Source organism: Papaver somniferum, chromosome 3, assembly GCF_003573695.1.
Source record: "Papaver somniferum cultivar HN1 chromosome 3, ASM357369v1, whole genome shotgun sequence".
NCBI classification, from domain to species: Eukaryota; Viridiplantae; Streptophyta; class Magnoliopsida; order Ranunculales; family Papaveraceae; genus Papaver; species Papaver somniferum.
Genome location: NC_039360.1, coordinates 151,601,078 through 151,610,468, shown reverse-complemented (window position 1 = coordinate 151,610,468; position 9,391 = coordinate 151,601,078). Strand labels below are relative to the sequence as shown.

Below are 9,391 nucleotides of genomic sequence, written 5' to 3'. Positions count from 1 at the left end.
GAGACCCTCTTCCCGTCAGGAGTTGCATGATTTCTGGGGACTCCTTCCACAAAACCGTACAGTCTATGATGGAACATTTATGTGAAATTCTGTATTTATCCAAGGCGCATCGTCAAGACATATTTGCAGCCCTCAACCGTATTGTATCAGGCAAGCGTTTGTTTCCAGTCAGGGAAGTCGTTCCCAAACCCCAATCTTTCTTGGAAAGCGCGACCGATAGATGTAACCGGTGACTCCTAACCACCGCTCACGTGAAGGATGTCGAGTTTAACATCATATTGATTGACGCGACATCTGATTTCAATATTGTCACCATCAAGACGTTGAGATCTGCAAAGATTTCAAAACAGGAAGTTTTCCATCGCCCAACCATAATCAAAAACTCAGAAGGAGAACCCAGAGACGCTTACGGGTACATCAATATCGAATCAAGGTGGTAGATGCTCTAACACACACCAAATTTCATGTGGTTAAAGAGTACCCGAATTATGATATGATCCTGGGGCGCCCATGGATACACTATAACAAAGCAATGCTAGGACTATGCCCTTTTCCAGTGTCTATACCTGAAAGGGTCTCCAACAGACCGTTCAATCCTAAAGACTATTTGTTGCCGTATCAACAACTTGCGAATGTGACACAGCTGCCTGGAGAGAGCGCATCCGCATTTGTTCGCAGATTCCGGAAACAAGTAAGTCTTATTGAACAACCCTTTTTGCAACCAGTAACTCCTCCTTCTGCCAAGGCTTGGGGACTCGATCCGACTATCAACCCAGCCGTCATTAGGAGATGTGAATGAGATGTTGGTCCTTTCAAGTATTTTACCTAGAGTTTAGAAGTTGTCACAGTTAAAGATAAGGAATCTAGAAAAGTAATGGCGAAGCCTAAACCCATTCCAAATTGGAGATATAGTAGTTGTGGCTCAGCCTGCTCCTTCCGACTCCATAGGAAAGAAAGACGAGCCGTACCTAGTGGCACAAATTATTTTGGGAGGTTACTGCAGGCTCATCAATACTAACAAGCTAGAAGGCGTAGTAATACACGTCCGGTGGCTCAAACCCTTCAATACCTAAGATGTCACGCCGCCCTCTCCTCCAATATTCCTTTTAGTATTTCCTTTAGCAATTTCCCTTTTCATGCAATATTTTTAATTCCTCCAAAATGATTGCACTACTTGCATTCATAATTAGGGTTTCAATTTGTCAGTTAATCAAGTATCATTTCCATTTTATAAATCTCTTTACTCCTGAATCATCTCAAGGAAAATTCGAGTAAACCCAAACCCTCACAAAATCATTACCCACTAATTCGAAACCAGAAAAAATCGAACCATGCAAGAGATGTCTCATATATTTCAAAATACTGAAGAGGGGAATATGTAAAGGAAAAGAAAGCACAAGATCATCAAGCAGCGACACATTCTTTCTGGAGAAAGCATCTTCCGCATCCGAAGAGCAGCCTGCTTCAACCTTCGCCTGAAGAGATTCCTAGAAGAAGTTTTGTTGTCGGCAGTTTTCCGGATTTTGGGAATCCCCTTCACAGAACCAAGAAGCAATGAATTTGAAGTCAGCACACATAACACTCCCGGGTTGGAACTACTTCTTCATAAACGGCGCATCGAATCACATTACACGTGTCATTAATTGGAGATGAAGCCTCCTCACCTAACAAGCATGGATTTTAGATTTCTTAGTCCGTGGAAATGCATCAATGCTTCTAAACACCTAGCTTTTAGATTTCTTAATTTGTGACAATGCGTCCATGCTTCTACATGCCTAGCCGGCACGCCAAAAATATTCAAGAAGCATATAGTTTGCATCGGGGATTATCAAACATAAGAATGAGCAGAACTCGTTTTTCGAGATCAAGGGTTAATGGCGCCCTCACTGGAGTTCTATCCAGAATCCGCTTCAATGTTCTCTCTAGAAGCTGCTTCGATGTTCTCTCCAGAAGTGGCTTCAACGTTCTCTCCAAAAGCCGCTTCAACGTTCTCTCCAGAAATCGCTTCAACGTTCTCCCTAGAAGCTGCTTCAATATCCTGAACAGAACGCCTCTCAGCCTGTTTACTTCACTCAAAGACTCCGGAAGATTTTTCCCATATAAGCATTCCGAGCATTTCATCATCGCAATCATATGGGAAAGAATGAGCCGATGAGATAAAGAGTCAGGATGAAAGAAATTCCATTCCAGTCAATGCTCAAGAGTTTAAAAAACATTTTAGTTGTGACTCAGCAGTCCAGACTCCAAGTAACATAAAGTCAAGGCCTCTCGCAATCGAGCGCAATGAAGTTTAGCAAACTTTGAAATCTACCTGGAGGAAATTGACGTATGATAGGAGGACGATCACTGCGTGTTTTGATACTTCGTTAAACATATCTTGCTCAAAGACCTAGCCGGACTTTATCCTGGTAGCATCTGTCTACCTTGCCTCATAAGTTTTATCTTTATTTGTCACCAAATAGTGCTTACCCCGCAACAATGTCACTGTTACGTACTAAGCAGGGGACTTAATGTTGATGGTGGTTATTAGTTCAGGGATAAATTGTAAAACCCTGTATTTAATGCGTCGTCATTCTACAAAGAATATTGAGCCATTTAAAAGTGATGAGTGTCCAAGCCTCTTTACTTACATATGTATTGAGCAATTCAGCACATTTGAAATTTATTCAGAATGGTGCGTGTAGCAACAACCCCAAATATTTTGTAAATTTATGAGTATTTATTCTATGCCATGTTCCCCAGTTGAACTCTTAATACTGACATGACATGACGATTAATGCTCTCTCCCAGCTGAGTAGCACGAATCTCCCGAAGTGTCAGGATTAAGATGCGTATGGAAGTACTCAATCAGAGGCACCCAAAGTTATGCTTCCCTTTGATACTCAAAATTAGTGATTTTTTGTATAAGTATGCAAATTCACCCAAAATTGATTGATTTTGCGGCAACCCGCAAAATTCAGTTCTTTAACCTAATTTATCAATTCACAAAAAAATAGGTTTTTGCGCCCTGCGCAATATCTCGAACCCTATTGGTCGACACAAAACCTAGGTAAGCTAGAAAATTAATCCTCCATGGACTAGTAGGAGCAAAATCCTACCAAAAATCAGAAAACAACAAATAAAAGAGGATCTGCGACAAATAGGAGCAGCAACAAGAGGAGGCGTGGTTGCGCCACATGGATGGACGGTTCGCCCTAGCAGGCACCACCTGTAGCCGGATGGCCATGCTCCATGTTGCCCTTGTCGGGCCCCCTTTCCCGTCGACCAATCAGGTCGCTCTAAATGCGCCACATGCATTTAGAATGAGGTCGTCCCCATGCTGCTTGCCGTCCCCCTTTTCAATCGACCAATCAGGTCGCTCTAAATGCGCCACACGCACTTAGAATGAGGCCGGCCCCATGCTGCTTGCCGGCCCCCTTTCCATCGACCAATCAGGTCGCTGTAAATGCACCACATGCATTTAGAATGAGGCCGTCCCCATGCTGCTTGCCGGCCCCCTTTTCCATCAACCAATCAGGTCGCTCTAAGTGCGCCACACATTTAGAATGAGGTCGGCCTCATGCTTCTTTCCGGCCCTCTTTCCATCGACCAATCAGGTCGCTCTAGATGTGCCACACACACTTATAATGAGGCTGGCCCCATGTCGCTTGCCGACCCCCTTTCCATCGACCAATCAGGTCGCTCTAAATCCGCCACACGCATTAAATAATGCCAAACCGCGCCAAAACCTAGTGGTTGTCGCGTCAACATAGTCGCACACACTAATTAGGGCTTTTACATGTCAAGCCCTAATTTTGGTTAAGACCGCTATGCCGTCCCATGCCAAATAATGCCACGCAAGCCATTAAGTTTGATATGGCAACTAGAGCCAATACTGTTGGGTCATATTTGGATCTAACACCAACATGCCAAGGTATAGTAGCCCCGCCATTACGTCACTATGGCACTGGCAGGCGCTAACGAGATGTGGCCATAATCAACGACCACCCTCACTACAAAAATACTGAGTTTTAGCCACGCTGAAGAATCGTGGCAATTGCTCAAAAATCCGTGGCAAAAGATAACTTGCCACGCTTGAAGTGCCGTAACAAATAGTCCAGTGGATAATACTATTTGCCACGATGATAGCCACGATTTTCTTTGCGTGGCTAATAATGCAACAACACTTACCACGGGTACCAACGTGGCTAATAATTAGTCGGATGACACATGTGTGTGGCTATTAGCCACGCTGTCCATGCGTGGGTGCTGCTTTAGGATCATTTTCTGAAGCTAGATTTCACTCTAGTTGTTTACTGATACAGTTATTTTTTGCTGCCACTAAAATAACAAGACAACATTTACTTACAGTACAACAATTTCAAGAAGACAATCTAGTCATTGAAAGGAAAAAAAACACAAGTACTACATGGTTGTCTGATTGATTACATTCAATAAAAGCAAATAAAATTGTCTGATTGATTACATTCAACAAAAGCAAATAAAAACTTAATACTAAACCATTCAGAGTCGGATACAAGCAGAATTTAAAGTGAATATGCGAAAACAAAATACTTCAATTATGACAGATGGATTTCTTACTTCCGAAGTTAATTATCATACATCTTCCAACACTGCCTAGAACATAATATCTTTCAATGAAATTAACCTGCAAAATGTAGACATCAAATATGATATCAATGACAAATAACATAAGAAAATATACTTGTATGCAACATTCAAATAGGCCTAATTCCTTATTCCTTCAAATATAACATGTGGTCTAAACCATCAATTCAGCCAACTATATTTTCTCACGTACACCTATGGATTTAAACAAGTACAAACATCCATCAATACATTCAAGCGGATACATCTAGTTACCCATAAATTCAATCCATGGCAGAAAAAAACAAGAAATTCAGAATAGTCCGTAACAAGTACACCCATTTCAACAATTCGTTATAATTCAATATGAATATATATCATACACTGTTGTATGCAAACTTTAAGATGGTTGGCAAGCTATGTGGCCAACGATAACGCAAATGTGTGTCGTGACAGCTAAAGAAAGTATGTTCTGCAAATATCACTATAGTCCATGATGTTAATCCAGAGTCTAACTTATAATTATGCCATCGTGTTTCTAATATGTTGCAGCAAGGGGAACATGTTTAGTGGTATGAGCAATTGTAATCTTACGAATAGAGGTATTGAACCACGCACAACCATTTGTACTTATAAAGCAGAAAAATTACCTTGGATTCGTGTAGTAAGATCATATTTCTATGGCTCTGAATGTGGGAGGTCGCTCTACAAAACAAAATGCAATAAAGAAAGCTTATGATTCTAGATAATACACTGCAAAACCTATTTATGGATATGCTCATACATACCCGACCAGCAAATAGTAGCAATAGGGCATCTATTTTTCGGTTATTCCTCGTTAGCCTTTTTCATATGCTCTACAGTTTTCTCCATATGAAGACGTTCTTCTTTCATGTCGTTCAGCATATCAACCTGATCCTCCTTCAGTTTCTTAATTCCATCTCTTAATGCAGCATTTTCCTCGTCGTTTTGGCCAACATTTGAAGAAGATCCCCCCTAAGCTTGGTTCCTCTAATTGCTGAACCAACAGAACGAATCCGACCTGGATTCTCAGCTCCCGTGATCTTAGAATACTTGTCTCCTTTCAGCTGGTCATATGAAGTGACCTCCAAGATTGAAACATCATTATCTGGACCATTCTCTTCTAAATATAAGGCTTCCATTTGAGCCTGCAATTAATAATATGCAAATTTAAAGTAAGAAAGTTCAACTTAGCGTCGCCTGTATAGTTTCTTTTTTGCCGGAGGTTGTGGGTTGTCATCCATATTCCTGCAAGAACCACAAACAATAAGTAAGCACATGATAACAAAACGAAACGATAACACGACGTGTAGATAAAACACACATGATAAGAAATTAATGAAAAGTTCTTGACGGCATCGAATTTCGGATGAAGCTGTGGTTTAATTCGCATTTCTTTCAAGTCTTGCCTTGCTTTCAAACACCATCCTTGCACTTTTTGTCGAGCTCGAGAAGAGTACCACGTATATTTTCGCAGACATTTTCCTCAATATGCATGACAGCACAATGTGCTTCAGTAGATTATCTGCAACTTTCTAAAATTAATATTAACATCCCCCGTTCCATCCTGCATATTCTCCATGTTATCAACTTCACTAGGAAAAGCATTTCCCAACAAACCACCAAGATCGTCCCTAGTACGGATACCATCAGCATCAACATGAGTATCAACCTCAGCATCTTCATTTCCTAATTTCTGCTGCTGGTGTTGATACACTTCTTTCTTCATGATGAATCCAATTCGTATAACTTGGAAACATCTCATAGCAGACTACATCATCAACAATTCTACTTCGCTCTTGCCACTTAAAATTTTTACAATCAGTACAAGGACACTTCAATTTTCCTTCCCTGTTAAGCTTTCCATGGATGTAAGCGTAATCTAGGAATGCATTCAATCCTTACTCATACTCTGAAGAAGCAGGGTCCTTATCAACCCAGCTCTTATCCATGTTCTCTTAATTATGAAACAGCTACAATGATATGCTCAACTATTGTGATGACAATCTAATAAAAACACAGAATCAATAACATCTAATACTAAAAAAATAAAAACCAGACCTTGTAGAGAATGTTATAATTCAGAACCGAGAAACCAAAACTATCCCTGCATCATTGAAAAAACTAGAATTAGTACCAATCACTAGATTTCTTTGCAGAAATTTATAAAGATTTAATTTGATGAGAAGGAAAAGATATAAGTTGTCAGCGAGCATGTGCATTGATAAAATATGTCCATAGGAAACTCAAATAATTTCAAAATCCATCTTCATCCTTATTTCTCAATATTAACCACTGACCTGATCCTACCTAACAAAATAATCAAATAAGATTATAACATAGTAGCTGGTCAAAAATAAGATGCTTTTTTAGTAAATAAAGATTGATTCCATAACATTCGTACTAGTATAGAGCATAAAAGGTAAGTACTAGTCATGCATTCAAGCTACTAACCTTGCACAATGTTAATTGATAGAATTGACTAGTGCTGAGAAATGAAAGTCTGAAAAGTGAAAACCTTATTAGTTCTGTGTTTTGCAAGTACAGAGCATCAAGACCACATGTATTGATCAAGGAAGGCAGAGTAAAATGCAATTATGAGCTAAGGGTTGATTCGAAATTCTAAAACTGCCATATAATACTATTATATTCACTCTCTAACCTATGACCTAACAAATTAATAAAAAGATCATTAATTGTTTCACCCTCCATTCTGCCAAAAAAAAAAAACTGAAGAATTGTGAAAAACCAAAAGTTAACTTGTCAAAAACTTCTAAACTACCATTAAGCCGTCCTGCACTAGTTTTCGAGCTCATACAAAAAACCACAATCGCAAAACAAATTTTATTGTTGTGTAGCATTTACCTTGAATGTACAGCAACAAAGTAGCAGCAACCACAACCACTTAAAAGAATGAGTGGAATCCAAGAAGACCTGAAATTTGCAGCTGAAACTCAAAACCTTATATGGAGTAAATTTTGGAACAAATGCACAAATAAAAATTAATACTAATGAGATCATATAATCGAAGCACAATTGTCAGGTCACAACCACTTCTGTGAGCTTAAAAACCATAAGTATAAGATCAATCTTTTAAGATAAGAACAAAGAACCAGGCTCAGAAATTGCAAACCATGACAAAAAATAAACACCACAAGCCAAAAGTTAAGGATGACTCAACAAGCGACAAGGAGTATTAGGTCTCACTATCTTCCACCTTGAAACCCCGCAAATAGTGCACTTTTCCATGGTTTTTACTTCTTTCTAGAGGGAGAATACCAAACAGAAAAGCAATAATCATAACTCCTGATATTTAAGCCAACAATCTACCTTCAAACAACATGTTTCATAAGGATGGAGAACAACATTTTCTTGCAGATATAAAGAAATATGACATTGAATTCGTACGGATATTGGTGCTCACAAAAAAGTAAAAAGCTCTTATTGTGTTTTATCTAGTTGATGCTGAGATGACCAGTTAATATGTAACATGTCACATTCATTTCTAGACAAACTTGTTACTGCTGGGGTGTTACAGTAAAACCTAATGAAATGGGATAAGTTGAGGCTCTTGAGGGTGCGCCTCGAATGATAATACCAAATTGTAGGAACACAATACTACCTCAAACAATCTTTATTTACACAGTAAGACTCGGAAAACTCTCTGTCAGGATATAGAAAACAAGTCAATCATGTGAGAGACCCGGTCAAGTGCTGAACTTCATATAATGTGATAACCACAAAACATTTGGTGTAAATGTATTGTAATACCAGTTGGTGTTATCCCATATGAAATTATGAACTACTAATCACATAACTACAAATTTATAGGAGTAGTAAAACTATAAAAGTCTCCTATTTGACCCACTAATTCAAAAACCATTGCTTCATCAAACAGTACTTAGAAATTACTACACCATGTCTTTAATAGAATACTTCTGACGTGTGCTATTCAGAAATTTTGATTGTACCATCTACATTTGATTTGACAGTTTAATGGAGTCATGGAGATAAAGCTGATAGATGAAAGACATTATTCCAAAAAGGTAAACTTCATGCTGAGGTTAGAATAGAGGCTGCATACAACAAATTCGATGTTTAAACAAGCGTACAGAGTAAAAAATATAACAAAGAAGAGTAAGGATGCAACAACATTCTCAAGGAATAACCAAAAATAGTATTTGACAAACCTAGAAAGACATGCATACTGGGTTTTGAAATTACACTTGAAATAGAATTTCAATGCTAAACAAAAACCAAGAACAATAGCTGGAATTTCAAAACAAAAATTGAACTTTGACCTAAATGAAACTCAAAATGTATGACAATCGCAGCAGGAAATCAAGGAGAAAGAAATTAAATTTCTTACCAACTTGTGCAGATAAAATCGATGATGTCTTGCAGAGAACGAAGACATTGATGGATTTCCTTCTTCCAAATCTGACCCAATATCATAGATAGGTTCAAATTAAAGAAGATGCATTCTAAAGCAGTAAAAAGATTAAAGCCTGGATGAAATTAGGTTGATTAATACATAACTAATTAATACTTAAAAACCCCTATTTTCAGAAAAACAAAATCAGAAGATCTAATTTTAGCAAATCTCATCTTACTTGAAATATTGTCTTTTCTGTGTATACGGTTTCAAAGCATCGATTGTTGTTATAGCAACCGTAATCGAAGAAAGAGGAGAGTTAAGGGAGGTGGGAGGAACTGGATGAACTGGGGAGTTATCTCATCAGAGATAGGGATCGTGGTCTTCTGCTAGGTTTACAAGCCACGA

General features: G+C 38.6%; 1 long non-coding RNA gene across 2 annotated transcripts; it reads right to left on the bottom strand.

The window, feature by feature from the left end:
- Positions 1–4,386: 4,386 nt before the first annotated feature.
- On the bottom strand, positions 4,387–9,391 carry LOC113357682. 2 transcript variants are annotated; one of them, XR_003363824.1, is made up of 7 exons: positions 9,222–9,391; positions 8,978–9,048; positions 7,474–7,542; positions 6,670–6,715; positions 5,376–5,856; positions 5,238–5,292; positions 4,387–4,648 (listed from the first exon to the last, which is right to left on the bottom strand). It is a non-coding gene; the product is annotated as an uncharacterized LOC113357682 (long non-coding RNA). The 2 variants fall into 2 exon arrangements; XR_003363823.1 differs by having other exon boundaries at positions 5,238–5,856.